At 35.8% G+C, this 16,220-nt stretch overlaps 1 long non-coding RNA gene and 1 pseudogene across 1 annotated transcript; one reads left to right on the forward strand and one right to left on the reverse strand.

Annotated features, from left to right (window-relative positions):
* The first annotated feature begins 230 nt into the window (after positions 1 to 230).
* Positions 231 to 1,457, forward strand: LOC147404515 (S-adenosylmethionine decarboxylase proenzyme 4 pseudogene; annotated as a pseudogene).
* Positions 1,458 to 13,095: 11,638 nt separating this feature from the next.
* LOC147404516 (uncharacterized) lies at positions 13,096 to 15,418 on the reverse strand. Its single transcript, XR_015177222.1, has 2 exons — positions 14,825 to 15,418; positions 13,096 to 13,316 (listed from the first exon to the last, which is right to left on the reverse strand). It is a non-coding gene; the product is annotated as an uncharacterized LOC147404516 (long non-coding RNA).
* Positions 15,419 to 16,220: the final 802 nt, after the last annotated feature.

The following is a 16,220-nucleotide window of genomic DNA, read 5'->3' on the forward strand; positions in this document are numbered from 1 at the left end:
ATGGCTTAAATTCCGTTTCTTGTTCTTGTCTCATGAAGAATATCTAACCCAACCCAACAAATAAAAAACAAAAAAATTAATAATCATCAACTTACTCATTATGCCTACAATCATTCTTCTTGGTTGCTACACACGCATGCCTCTCTCTCTCTCTCTCTCTCTCTTCATCCCCTTACCTACTCTCTACCCCCACTCTTCACCCTATAAATACCATCCAACACCCACTCCCTCTCTCACTCTCACCTCTACAACAAACCCATCTCTTATTTTTAACTTTCACTCTCTTCCACCCATCTATGGCTCTCTCTGGCTTTGAAGGCTTTGAAAAACGCCTAGAACTCCACTTCTCAAGCGACGACTCGGTCATTGGACTCGGTCTCAGGCGCCTCCATTTCCAATCACTAAAGGAAATACTCAATACAGTGCAATGTACCGTAGTATCTGCACTTGGCAACCAATACTTCGACGCGTATGTCTTATCTGAATCAAGTCTCTTTGTGTACCCCACAAAAATCATCATCAAGACATGTGGGACCATCCAGCTTTTAAAATCCATCGCTCCATTCTTGTCCCATGCTCATCAAATGGGTCTTACTCTATGTGGGTGTAGGTACACCAGAGGTAGCTTTATTTTCCCTGAATCCCAACCTTACCCTCACACTAGCTTTAGAGATGAAGTTTTCTACTTGGAACAAAACTTGCCTACTACCCTTTGTTATAGAAAAGCTTCTATCATGCATACGTGGCATGTCTACTCTGCTAGTGATGATGATCACTTTCATAACATGCATGATGATGATGATGTATTTACCATTGAAGTATGCATGACCGAGTTGGATCGGGTCTTGACTCGGAAGTTTTATAAAGATGATGTGGTGGTGGTGGATGCAAAGAGGATGACTGAGTTAACTGGGATTGGTGCAATTAACCCAAAGGCGTACGTGTGTGATTTTGCATTTGACCCGTGTGGATATTCGATGAATGGGGTTGATGGGACTTATTATTCAACAATACATGTAACACCTGAAGATGGATATAGTTATGCTAGCTTTGAATGTGTTGGATGCAAAGATGATTGTAGCAATTTGGATGAGCTTTTGAAAAAGGTTGTCCACGTCTTCGGTCCAGCGAAGATGTCAGTATCAGTTACATGTGGAAGTCATGAGATGTTGACACGTGTTACAGATGCTTTGGAACCACTTGGGTTGAAATGTCGAAGTTGTATAGTTGATGAATTTCCAGGGGTTGGAAGTGTTGTGTATCAAATGTTTACGACTCGTCGGAAATAATTGGAAATTGTTGTGTTGGTAGATATACAAAGTGGGAAAAACTTGTTTTTTATTTTTTTATTGGTTTTTATTTTTTGAGAATGGATGATGATGTGGAGGTTTCAATGGTGGGATCATCATGTTAACGCACTCCAGTTTGGTAAGTCACACCTATGATTTTGAGGATATGTGAGGGCTTTATGCTTTTTTCCTTTTTCTTTATAGGAAAATAGAAGATTTTTTTTTATTTTATTTTACTTTTTTTCTTATGTTTGTTTGTTTATTTTTTTATTTTTATTTTTACTATGAATTTTTTTATATTTAAAAAAAATAAAATCGTGATAATACGACTTCAGCTAACATACTCAATCGACTCTCTAACGTGGATAAGTTCAAAACCGTAGATATGTACACCTCGGGGGGGGGGGGGGGGGTACACAATTGCACTTCCCTAGGAAAAGTGTATCACGAGGCATATAGATCTACGATTCTTAAACTTGTCCACATCAGGGAGTCGATTGATTGAGTTTGCCACCTGGCGAGTCATATTGTTAGGACTCTTAAAAATATGAAGAAATTATTTGGAGCATCTTAACTATGTTACTATAAAATGTCATAAACATCAAATGATGGCCGTCTGGTATTCATGACTCACATTTTAATGTGTCAAGGAATGAGATGTGTCGAAGGTTTGTGATCCATTTTATAATAATGAAGATCTTCAAGGTAGACCTTACACTATATTGGGCCCAATTCCTTTTCATTTTTGGGCCTGATATTTATCAACAGTCCTTTTATCCATTATCTTAACCTGCAAAACAATGCGTAATGTTTCTCCACCCTTTATGGTAGGCCTATAAATGCGCCCCATATGTCCAAATTGGGCTCGACGACAAATGATGTATCTCTCAAATGAAGATCTTCAAGGTAGACCTTACACTATATTGGGCCCAATTCCTTTTCATTTTTGGGCCTCATATTTAGCAACAGTCCTTTTATCCATTTTCTTAACCTGCAAAACATTGTGTAATGTTTCTCCACGCTTTATGGTAGGCCTATAAATGGGCCCCATATGACCAAATTGGGCTCGACGACAAACGATGTATCTCTCAAATGGTTCAAATTTGTGAGTTGTGACCCATGTCAGGCACTAAGTTCACATGCCCAATAAAACTGGGACCACGGTCCATTTTAAGGTCTATGAACCAGTTAGATAGGATGTTCGTGAGCCGCACATCCAAAGAAAAATAGGCTTACCTAAAATATCGAAACAAACAAAATAGGGATAGGGCCCATTTACACCACTTAACAAACCTTAAAATCTAAATTGCATAATTAGAAAACTATCCCTATTCTGGGATAAGAAATACCAAATCCAAAACCTTTATCGGAAATCAAATCTTGATCGTTTAGCAGAAGAACAAGCATTGTACAATCCCTTCTCTATATCTTAAATTATTTTTGGCAGAATCTTCAAAGAACAAGCAGCACTTGTTCTTCTTCAGAGATAAATTAAACAATTCGTCAACAATGATAATTGAAATCCATCTAAAAAAAATTGAAGAACAATACAAGCTCTTCTCCAAAGCCCAAATATAGCTGATCGGGATTAATGGGCTTTGGAGAACAAATTTAATTAAATAAAGTTTGGACGGCAATTACTAAGATGTTTGTTTGGTTGGGATTTTAAGGCCCAATAGAGGATGGATTAAGGCCTTACTTTGGAAGTAAATCTAAGCTAGGCCCAAACCAAAATAGCTCCAAAAGAAATAGGACGGCCAGAGCAAAAACCCTATGGAGTGTTTGGTTATAAGGAGTCTGATACTGACCCTGATTTTGGAAAGCTCTTAGGACTGCTTTTTCATTCATTGCTTGTGCTACTATTTGGGGTTTGATCTTTTGGAGCGCAACCTAAAACATACTACCAAACAACCCCTACATGATCTTACTTAGGTTGTAATTTAGATATACTCCTCAGGATTTTGGTAAATATTTGAGTTACCATCTTACATTTTAAAACTGATGACATACCCCTTGAAGATTGTCTTTTCTGAGAGAGAAAATAAAAAAACCAAAATACCCACCTCTATAGCCTTTTGATAAAAACCTCTTCATCCACCCCAGAAAAAAAAATAATAATAATAATAATAATAGTTAATTGATTTTCATCTCATTGACATAATAGATGATGGAATAGTGGAGAAAATCGAGTAATTAGTCAAATTGTGCCAAGAACAAGTGGCGATCTTGTCATCGAAAACCCAAGTTTGAAGACTGATTTTTTTTTTTATAAATGAAATAGCAAAGGTTTTTGCCAAGTGGTTCTAGATGAGGATATTTCAGTCATTTTCTATTAGTTTCTCATAGAAAACCATGGTCAAGGGAGTTATGTCTAAATTACCCTTATTTAGGTGGTCCTAGTAGGAGCTTAAAAATCAACAAATCAATTAAGAAGAGAAAAATGTTTGATAATTGTCCTTGTTTGAAATAAGTAGGTTTCATTAACGAAGTTGACGCTTACCAAAAAGCATTAATCAATGTTTTGTCCTCCTTGCAATTTGAGATGTAGAGACTGTAGATTAAATCTCTACTTAGTTAAAAGTTTATTAATCGCTATTATCTCTAAAACCCTATTTTATTCAATTATTTTAAACTACTTAATCAAGTCATTATCAACTAAATTTTTAGATATATTACTTTCTCTTTCCCCATTTTTCATTTGACTAATAATAAACTGACTCGAAAAAAGCCACTTGAAATTCACTCGTTGACGTGGACATTTGTACAAAATCATAGATATTTTTCCTTGTGTATCCCGAAGAAAAAGATCTACATTTCTGTGCACTTGCCAAGTTAGCTAATGAATTTTGAGTGACTTTTTTCGAGTCAATTAGTCGCTACTTCTTTTTTTTTTTATCCTCAAGTAATATTGATTATGGGAATATCAATGTAGTTCATGGTTTTAAAATACGTATGAGACCTAGATGACTTAAGCCAGTCGTCCCGCTCTAAGAAGCGAGCAGATGAGAACGTCAATGTGAATTGTCAATATGATTGGCTCCTCAAAGATTCGAGATAACCCATCTTATACTTTTAGAACAATGATTGAGTTAATGAAATAACTAATTTAGTTTTAAATTAGGTTTTGTATGTTTCTATATAAAACAATAAATTATTTACTATTTATTTAATAACAAACATGAATTCCAATAGTTGTTAAATGTTTATCTTTTCTTTTCTTTTTTGTTCTCTTAATTTTTCTTTTAATTTTTACTAAAGCTTTCAAATTATTCATGTTATTTCGGATTTCGTGTGATCCTGAATTTAGTGAATTTGGATCCTTCAAGTACATCTATGTTAGACAACGGTTCCATATAGATTGAAATGTTTCAAAGGGACACCATTTATCATTTTTAGATGAGTCATGCTCGAGTGACCTCAAGATTGTACCTCATATCGCACATCTTGACGTGAAACTGTGTAAGAACCATAAACGCTTTTTGAATCGTATCTCAATGAAAAACATTTATGGTTCCTATACACTTTCTGTAAAACCCCGAATTTTCAATTCGTATCTCGAGAAAAAAAAATAGTAGAATTTTAAGAAAATCTTGAAAATGGAATTTAGGGGTAAAACTTTAGGATGTTTCTAATCATTTTTAATGAAATCTGATCTCACCATTGGATTCAAAATGATCGAAAAACATACTTTATCTTGTAAGCACGCTTAAATGCGAGTCCGAATATAAAAATTACAAAATCCTCGATTATCGGGTCGAACCAGGCTAAAATAGTGACTTATTGGTAGAAAAAAAATTATTAAGATTAGATTACACCATTGGATTTGTAACGAAAAATTATTGGACATGGACTATTTATTTGTCATTTTTTGAGACCAGAAAGTCGAATTATCGTCAGAAACGAAAACGACATCAAATTTATAGGTCACCTCAGGCCAAAAATGTAAATTTTTGATAAAGACATAATTTGTAGAAATTGACTGTACCATTAGATCTGGAACAAAAAATTAGGCAAAATAGAGTATTCATTTGTTAGTTTTGGAGTCCGGATGGTGAAGTTATCGTCGATCAAAACAATTGACAAAATGCCGAATTCGTCCCAAATTTTATATAAATAATATTTTAATTTTTTTTATCTCATCTTCCCCAAACTCGTCCATACAGCCGCGATAATAAACGAAAAATTCATTTTTTTTCTTCCGATCTTCTACCTCAGATCCCTCGCAAACGGTCCACTTTCGACGATCGTTGCAGAAGAGAAAAAGATCCACAACTGCGTTCTCTACAAAACCCATCCAATCTCTTTCCATTTCACTTTCTTTTTCATCCAATATTGTCAAAAATCAACCGTATTTATATACAGGAATTTCGAAACTTTGACTTCGGATTTCGTCCGTTTCGAGGTCAAATCGTCTTCCGACGCAGAAGGGAGAAACGTCTGCAGTCTCATTCTCTACATAACTCAATCAAATTCCTTATGTTTTCTCATCTTTTTCAACCCGTATCGTCAAAAATTAGTCGCTTTGAAGTTCAATCCGTCTCGATTTATGCGCCAATCGCCTCGATTTCCGTGCACACGCTTCGATCCTTTCGCCTAGAGATAGTAAGGAACTCTCAATTTCTATTAGTAATCGTAGATTGTGAAAATTGCATTTAGTATTTTATCTAAAAAATTTTGATGTATTTCCAAAATATAGAATTCTTTTGTTATTTCAAAATTCACGCTAGAAATTGCATGTTTGATATGTTTAATTGTATTTTTAACAAATTATACGTAGGTAGGATATTTTAATGGGTTATTTCCATCAATTGGGTCTTGTGCACTGATCGGACCCCGTTTTGATATGAAATTTGTATTATTTTTCAATATTATTGATAGAAATAAATTCTATAGTTGGAAAATGTGATTTAATATTCAATTAAGTTATATTGAGTTGATGAATATCAGAAAATGAATATTTTATTGAAGAGATTGAAAATTGTAAAAATCGAAAAAAAGGGAAAAAGGGTATGAAACTGTAAAATGTCAGAGTCACACCCGAGAGGTGATGTCTGCATTTGATGTTGTTGTGTTGTGTGTAGGTTGGTGAACAGATATCCATGGACAATATTATTGGTTGCATGTTTATTTACTTTCTGTTAGCGCGAGGCGCTGTTTACGTTTCCGTTTTGTTATTTATTTTAGGCTGGGTGGCTACACTTGCATGGTAGGAAACTGAATATCCATTCTCAACCTTGTATTGTTAATTTCTTTTTTGTTTTCAAATGAAAATAATATATATATGTAACTATTTTGTGAGCTGTTAAAGAGTCTGTGAATGCCTGAAGGGATAGTGCGTCATATCATCCGGAGTGGTGTACTATCCTGGGATGTACGGTAGGGACCACCAAGCTCATACGTGGTATGGGACGCGTATGAGAGTGGAGTCACAACTGGAATCCGGGATATTCCTCTCTATTTTTACCAGTGAATTTATAATGTAAAGGTGGTCATATACGAATGATTTGTATATTTGGGAATCACATGTACACCTGATAGGCATAGACGAAGATGATTAGTCAGTGATCACTAACAATCTATAGTAGTCGAACGTTCTGACACATCGAAAAGAGACCCATTACTTACGGTCACGTCAAACGGTCAACCTGAGCCGGATAAATGGTCAACCAAGCGTGGTAAACAGCGACCAGCCACAAAATCAGGAACTAAAAGTCAGAGAAGAATTGTACCATCATGTCCCGACTAGGAGCGATCTAGTCGTGAATCCCAACTCTCTAATTCCAATACTCCACCATTGTGTATTATGTATCTGTTGCTTTACTTTGATATATAAAATGAAATGCATGTTTAATGTTTCAATTTGATTAATTAGATTTGTACATAAAGAAAATGGTATAGTGAGTAATGTTGATTGATGTAATGTCAGTTTTAAAATGTTTAATTGCTCATCCCTGATTATATGTACCAGTTAATCGTAGTTTATTCTGTAAAATTTTGTATATTTTAAAATGATCCAGTATGTTTATTCGTTCATGCTAGGAGGGGTTATTGGCAGAAATTGTTTGTTTCCCTACTGGGTAACCATTGTTACTCACCATTTCCTTATCTATTTTTTTAGTTTCAGATTCAGAGCTTGACGAGGTAAGTATAGAGCACGAATGAGGATTATCTGGTTGGTCAGATAGACGACCAGAGTCCGTCACCTGATAAATACTAGGGCTATACCCCTTAGTAGTGTCAGTTCCTCCAGGTAGTCTTATGGATTCTGTCTTGAGTGTTAGGAATTCTGTTAAAGTGAGGAATTTTGTATAATCCTGTATTCTAGTTATTCTTCCGTACTCTGATATTTCGTACGTTATTAGACGTATATAGGTTTTCGCTAGTACTATATATTATTTGTTTATATGCAGGATTGTATGTCGTTTATCAGGTACAGGTTGAACGCATTGGAATGCTAACATAAACAGAGGAGACCATGCCGAAATTTCGAGGTGCCACCTAGTACCTCGAGATCTGACATGGGGATTTGTGTTAGCGTTTGGCGGGGCGCCACAGATGGTATCAAAGCATAGTATTAGATCCGTATGGGATACTGATCTACTGTGTTAGCGATAATCATAGAGTGTCATTAGGAATCTGATATTCGAGCTCATTAGTAGTTCCGTACTGGGATTGCGAGCTCTTTTGTGTCTAGAAATTCTTAGAGCTTAGCAAGCGTAGAATAAGACTATAGGTTCATTCTGTTAGTAATGAAAATAGTATTCATTACTAGATTCCTTATTATACTAGTAGTTAATGCTTCTATGATAATGATGTTGGTGTGGTTCGGAGAAGTGCCTTGCTTCTGATAAAGTGAAGATTTCTGAACTTACAGGTTAGGAAAGATGCAAGGAAATATTGGTGCAACTGGACCCGTGACAAGGAGTCAAATTGGTGGGGAAGACCTACCTGGGTCGAGTAAATTCACCAAGTTAGAACAGTTGATAGAAGCAGTCTCGGAGTTATCCCAAAGGCAGGCTCGTATGGAAATTAGACAATTGGAGATGTTTGAGGCTCAAATGATTATGGTGGGTCAACTGACAAAGAGATTAGAGAGGATAGAAGAAAAGCTCGACTACCATCTTAAGGATAAATCTCAAAAAGATTCGAGGGTAAACATCTCAACACAGGGAGGACTGCGAGAAGAAGTAGGGATATTACAATCATCGCCTCAGAGCCTATTTGAAGAAAGACAGTTAGAATCTAATAAGAGGCAAAGAATTACGAAACTAGCAAAGTCACGGGGAAAACAACCATGCATAAGAAGCGAGACTATAGAAATATCTGCCTAGAGATGGAAAAGTTTTACAAGAAACAACAACATATAATATTAAATTAGTCAAAAGAAAGAGTAGTGGCATGTTACGAATGTGGTAAGTTAGGACATAGAGGGGAGCAATGTTCCGGTCGACGTCAACTGATTAAAGATCCATGGCTAAGAAAAATGTTAGATGGGCCAACTCAAGAAACAATAATGCCACTGGATTTTAACAAGATTGATGAAAAACTTATGCCACCGCAATCAGACCGAACTAGTGGTCGAAAGCTAGAAGGAATGGAATTATAGATATCCCGGGGACATATTAGTCAATCTCAGACGTCTCTTCCTTCCAGATCAGATTTAGCTAAGAGACCGGTGTATTCAAGACCGAGTGCCTCTGAACCCGCATATCCGTAGTACTGAACTCCTACTCTACTCTCGAGTTACAGGGTTTCTTCATCACCGACTCATATAACAATTGAGACTCCAATGATGCCAATAGGGCTAAAGGAACCAACAAGGCAGGTTCAGAGCCTACAGACCCCAATCCACCAATTGTCCGCTTTATAGAGATCTACGAAGACAGGATCATTGACATGCTACGCATGTGGTCAGGTGGGACATATTAGGAGAGAATGCCCTATATCACAGTCGCGAGCAAGGGTTGTGACCCAAGAAAAAGTACCTGTCTCCGACGAAATTTTGGAAGGTACGATTTCTAATTATAATGTTAGAAAATTAGACTTCTATTCAATGTTGTTTCGTTTAGATCATATGCTTCTGATAAGATTATGCACACTTACGAAAGTTAGAAATTGTCGAGATAGGTCGAGTAATAAAACTGTCTACGCCACGAAAAGACTATGATTGACAAAAGGTTGTTGAGTACTAGGAGACAAAGAATGCTGACGAGATATGCACAGTAGAGTAGGGTAGAAAAGAACATTATACGGGAAAATATGTGTGTGGGGATGAGTACATCTATAACATGGTAATAATATGGTGTTGAGTTTGTATGCATAAAGGCTAAAAATATTTGTTGGTAAGTGATGTTTAGGATGATACCTTGTAAAAAAAAAAAAGAGTTTTTAGAAAGATTAGATAAGAACCTACATAGTATAGGTGTGCAATCTAAAACTGAAATTTGGTAGGCGATCAAAATGAATGAGTATTTGGAGGTAAACTCGACGTATAAATGATGAATTTCATTAGGAAAGGTAAGGGGTAGATTTATGAATAGTGGAACATATTGGATTTGGCAATTGGTTAAGCTAAGAGTAGCATTAAAATGATTAGAATTATAATAGGGAAGAGTTAGATAGAAAAAGTAGTTTTGAAAGCAAGGTAAGTGTAAAATGCGAGAAGGAATGATTTTGTGACAAGGTTGCATTGATGGTGACTTAATAGAATTGTGAGAAATAGATGAAGAAGGTAAGATAGCAATATTACTTATGAACTGAAAGTCATGAGACATAGTTGTTAGATTTGTAAAAGGTAATTGTGGTACTGTCAATATTGGATGATAAGTGAAAATATGTATGATTTAGGCAAAATATAAAGTTACATGAATAAGGATTAATTGATATTACAATGATATTTAAACAGTAACTGGTCAATACTGTAATTTTGGGAGTAGAGAAAGAAAGCGTGTGACTTGCAGTTTATGGAATCATTTAAAGTAGTTGAACAGATTTTGACCAAGTTCACCGGATGTTTCACGTGTCCATGTTGAAGAAGTATTTGTCAAGCCCTTCACACATGGTTAGTTGCGAAACAATTTAATTGATATAAGATTTACCTTCTTGATTAAGGTTTTAAATTATGAAAATTATGAGGAGATGTCACGGTAAGCAGAAATAGAATACTGCATTGAATATAAAGATATTGGTGTACTGGGAATAGAGATTTTAATGCAGTTTGTGAATCTAGTGTTAGTAGATATTTGTATTATAGTAGGGATATAATAAGTGTAAAGGTTGTATATTATTTTATTAAGGAATATTAAATGGTGTGCAAATAGTAGTAATGTGTTTGCGGTAAGTCTATGCAATGAGGAGTAATAATCAGGGTAAGTATGAGTAAAACATAATAGACGGTGTAATTGGTGAGAGAAATAAATATAAAGAACAGAGAAGATTTGAAAGAATTGTTGTTGATAGATATTAGCAAGGAAGTGATATAAGGTGAATTGATTGTTATCTTAGGGTTATAAAAATAATGGATTGGTTGGAGTATGAGTTTGAATTAGAGCGATTAATTAATGAATGTGTTGGGTTGACGGAATATGGGAGACATAAGTCTACGAGTTATAAATGAGATTGGATTGAGACTAAGAATAAATGGTAATTGAAAATAGATGTTGTTCATTATACCTGTCGTGTTAATGGAATCGCGACAAAGCTTTATAAGATATGATTTCAATTTCGAGGACGAAATTTTTATTAAGGGGGGGAGAATGTAAAACCCCGAATTTTCAATTCGTATCTCGAGGAAAAAATAAATAGTAGAATTTTAAGAAAATCTTGAAAGTGGAACTTAGGGGTAAAACTTTAGGATGTTTCTAATCATTTTTAATGAAATCTGACCTCACCATTGGATTCAAAATGACCGAAAAACATACTTTAGCTTGTAAGCACGCTTAAATGCGAGTTCGAATATAAAAGTTACAAAATCCTCGATTACCAGGTCGGACCAGGCTAAAATAGTGACTTGTTGGTAGAGAAAGAATTATTAAGATTAGATTACACCATTGGATTCGTAACGAAAAATTATTGGACATGGACTATTTATTTGTTATTTTTGGAGACCAGAAAGTCGAATTATCGTTAGAAACGAAAACGACATCAAGTTTAGGGGTCACCTTAGGCAAAAAATGTAAATTTTTGATAGAGATATAATTTGTAGAAATTGACTGTACCATTAGATCCGGAACAAAAAATTAGGCAAAATAGAGTATTCATTTGTCAATTTTAGAGTCCGGATGGTGAAATTATCGTCGATCAAAATAATTGACAAAATGTCGAATTCGTCCCAAATTTTATATAAATAATATTTTAATTTTTTTTATCTTATATTCCCCAAACTCGTCCATACAGCAGCGATAATAAACGAAAAATTCATTTTTTCTTCCGATCTTCCACCTCAGATCCCTCGCAAACGGTCTACTTTCGACGATCGCCGCAGAAGAGAAAAAGATCCGCAGCTGCATTCTCTACAAAACCCACCCAACCTCTTTCCATTTCACTTTCTTTTTCATCCAATATCGTTAAAAATCAGCCGTATTTATATACGGGAATTTCGAAACTTTGACCTCAGATTTCGTCTGTTTCGGGGTCAAATCGTCTTCCGACGCAGAAGGGAGAAACGTCCGCAGCCTCATTCTCTACATAATCCAACCAAAATCCTTATGTTTTCTCATCTTTTTCAATCCGTATCGTCAAAAATCAGCCGCTTTGAAGTTCAGTTCGTCTCCATTTTCGTGCAAATCACCTCGATTTACGTGCACACGCTTCGATCCTTTCGCCTAGAGATAGTAAGGAACTCTCAATTTCTATTAGTAATCGTAGATTGTGAAAATTGCATGTAGTATTTTATCTGAAAATTTTTGATGTATTTCCAAAATATAGAATTCTTTTGTTATTTCAAAATTCACGCCAGAAATTGCATGTTTGATATGTTTAATTTTATTTTTAACAAATTATACGTGGGTAGGATATTTTAACGGGTTATTTCCATCAATTAGATCTTGTGCACTGCTCGGACCCCATTTTGATATGAAATTTGTATTATTTTTCAATATTATTGATAGAAATAAATTCTATAGTTGGAAAATGTGATTTAATATTCAATGAACTCATATTGAGTTGATGAATATCAGAAAATGAATATTTTATTGAAGAAATTGAAAATTGTAAAAATAAAAAAAAAGGAAAAAGGGTATGAAACTGTAAAATGTCAGAGTCACACCCGAGGGGTGATGTCTGCATTTTATTTTGTTGTGTTGTGTGTAGGTTGGTGAACAGATATCTATGGACAATATTACTGGTTGCATGTTTATTTACTTTCTGTTAGCTCGAGGCGCTGTTTACGTTTCCGTTTTGTTATTTATTTTAGGCTGGGTGGCTACACTTGCATGGTAGGAAACTGAATATCCATTCTCAACCTTGTATTATTAATTTCTCTTTTGTTTTCAAATGAAAATAATATATATATGTAACTATTTTGTGAGCTGTTAAAGAGTCTGTGAATGCCTGAAGGGATAGTGCGTCATATCATCTGGAGTGGTGTTGTGGCGCCCCGCCAAACGCTAACACAAATCCCCATGTCAGATCTCGAGGTATTATGTAGCACCTCGAAATTTCGGCATGGTTTCCTCTGTTTATGTTAGCATTTCAAGGCGTTCAACCTGCACCTGATAAACGACATACAATCCTGCATTTACATACATAATGTAATAACGAGCGGAAGCCTATATACATCTAATATCGTACGATAAATCAGAGTGCGGAAGAAGAAAATTTATATACAGGATTATACAGAGATTTTCTCACTTTAACAAAAGTCCTAACGCTCAGAACAACATCTATAATACTACCTAGACAAATTAACACCATTAGAGGGGTGTAGCCCCAATACTCACCAAGTGACAAAGTCTGGCTATCTATTTGACCCACCAGATGATTCTCACTCGTGCTCTATACTTGTCTCGCCAAGCTTTAGATCTGAAACTAAAAAAATAGAGAAGGAAAGGGTGAGTAACAAGGGTTACCCAGTAAGGAAGCAACAATTTCTGCCAATAATCTCTCCTAAGATGAACGAATAAACATACTGAATCATTTTAAAATAAACAAAATTTTACAGAAGAAAACTACGATTAACTGGTACATATAGCTAGGGATGAGCAACTAAACATTTTAAAACTGACATTACATCACAACAGTATACACTATACCATTTTTTTTATGTACAAATCTAATTGATCAAATGGAAACATGAAACATGTATTTCATTTTATATATCAAAGTAAAGCAGCAGATACATAATACACAATGGTGGAGTATTGGAATTAGAGTGTTGGGATTCACGACTGGATCGCTCCCAGTCGGGACATGATGTTACAATTTCTCTCTGGCTTTTAGTTCCTGATTTTGTGGCCGGTTGCTGCCCTTACCACGTTTGGTTGACCATTTATCCGGCTCAGGCTGGCCGTTTGACGTGACCGTAAGCAATGGGTCTCTTTTCGATGTGTCAGAACGTTCGACTACTATAGATTGTTAGTGATCACTGACTAATCATCTTCGTCTATGCCTATCAGGCGTACATGTGATTCCCAAAGATACAAACCATTCGTATACGACCACCTTTACATTACAAGTTCACTGGTAAAGATAGAGAGGAATAAACCCGGATTCCAGTTGTGACTCCACTCTCATACGCGTCCCATACCACGTATGAGTTTGGTGGTCCCTACCGTACATCCCAGGATAGTACACCACTCCGGATGATATGATGCACTATCCCTTCAGGCATTCACAAACTCTTTAACAGCTCACAAAATAGCTACTTATATATATTATTTTCATTTGAAAACAAAAGAGAAATTAGCAATACAAGGTTGAGAATAGATATCCAGTTTCCTACCATGCAAGTGTGGCCACCCGGCCTAAAATAAATAACATAACAGAGCGCCTCGCGCTAACAGAAAGTAAATAAACATGCAACCAGTAACATTATCCCTGGATATCCGTTCACCAACCTGCATACAACACAACAACGTAAAATGCAGACATCACCCCTCAGGTGTGACTCTGACATTTTACCATTTCATACCATTTTTCCCTTTTTTTTCGACTTTTACAGTTTTCACTCTCTTCATAAAATATCCATTTTCTGATATTCATCAACTCAATATGAGTTCATTGAATATTAAATTACATTTTTCAACTATACAATTTATTTCTATCAATAATATTGAAAAAAAAATACAAATTTCATATCAAAACGGGGTCCGAGCAGTGCACAAGACCCAATTTATGGCAATAACCCGTTAAAATACTCTACCCACGTATAATTTGTTAAAAATACAATTAAACATATCAAACATGCAATTTCTGGCGTGAATTTTGAAATAAACAAAGAATTCTATATTTCGAAAATACATCCAAATTTTTCCAATAAAATCCTAAATGCAATTTTCACAATCTATGATTATTAATAGAAATTCAGAGTTCCTTACTATCTCTAGGCGAAAGGATCAAAGCGTGTGCGCGAAAATCGAGGCGATCAGCGCGGAAATCGAGACAGACCGAACTTCGAAGCGGCTGATTTTTGAAATCGACCTGGTGGTTTTGAAGATCTCGATGTGCTCGTCTCTTCTCCCTTCTACGGCGAAAGGCGGTTTGACCCCGAAATCGATGAAAACCGAGGTCGAAGTTACGAAAATCTCCGTATAAAAATACGGCTGATTTTTGACTATACGGGGTGAAAAAGACGAGAAAACGGAAGGAACTTGGTTGGGTTATGTAGAGAATGAGGCTGCGGACGTTTCTTCCTTCTGCGTCGGAAAGCGATTTGACCCTGAAACGGACGAAATTCGAGGTCAAAGTTTCGAAATTTTCGTATCCGAATACGGCTGATTTTTGACGATATCGGGTGAAATAGAAAGTGAAACGAAGAAAGGTTGGGTGGGTTTTGTAGAGAACGTAGCTGCGGACATTTCTCCCTTCTGCGTCGATCGTCGACGGCGAGCCGTTTGTGAGAGATCTGAGGTGGAAGAATCGGAGGAAAATCAAATTTTTCGTTTTACATGTCTCGGCCATATGACGCGTTGGGGAAGATGAGTTATAAAATAAAAAATTAAATTATTATTTAAATGAAATTTGGGACGAATTTGGTATTTCGCCTATTGTTTTGATCGACTATAACTTGGTCATTCGGTCTCCAAAACTGACAAACGAATACTCTATTTCGCCTAATTTTTCATTCCGGATCTAATGGTATAGTCAATTTCTACAAATTATGTCTCCATCAAAAATTTACATTTTTGGCCTGACGTGACCCCTAAACTTGATGTCGTTTTCGTTTTTGGCGATAATTCAATTTCCTGATCTCCAAAAATGACAAATAAATAGTCTATGTTGAATAATTTTTCGTTATGAACCCAATGGTATGATCGAATTTTAAAAATTATTGCTCCAACAAAAAGTCACTGTTTTAGCCTGATCCGACCCGGTAATCGAGGATTTTGCAACTTTTATATTCGGACTCGCATTTGAGCGTGCTTACAGGCTAAACTATGTTTTTCGATCATTTTGAATCTAATGGTGAGGTCAGATTCCATTAAAAATGATCAAAACAAGGTCCTACAATTTTACCCTAAGTCCCACTTTCAAGATTTTCTTAAAATTCCACTATTTATTTTCCTCGAGATACGAATTAAAAATTCGGGGTGTTACAGGTGTACTATCCTGGGATGTACGGTAGGGACCACCAAGCTCATACGTGGTATGGGACGCGTATGAGAATAGAGTCACAACTGGAATCCGGGATATTTCTCTCTATCTTTACCAGTAAACTTGTAATGTAAATGTGATCGTATACGAATGGTTTGTATATTTGAGAATCACATGTAC

This window comes from Akebia trifoliata, chromosome 4, assembly GCF_017979445.1.
Source record: "Akebia trifoliata isolate Shusen 1 chromosome 4, ASM1797944v1, whole genome shotgun sequence".
NCBI classification, from domain to species: domain Eukaryota; kingdom Viridiplantae; phylum Streptophyta; class Magnoliopsida; order Ranunculales; family Lardizabalaceae; genus Akebia; species Akebia trifoliata.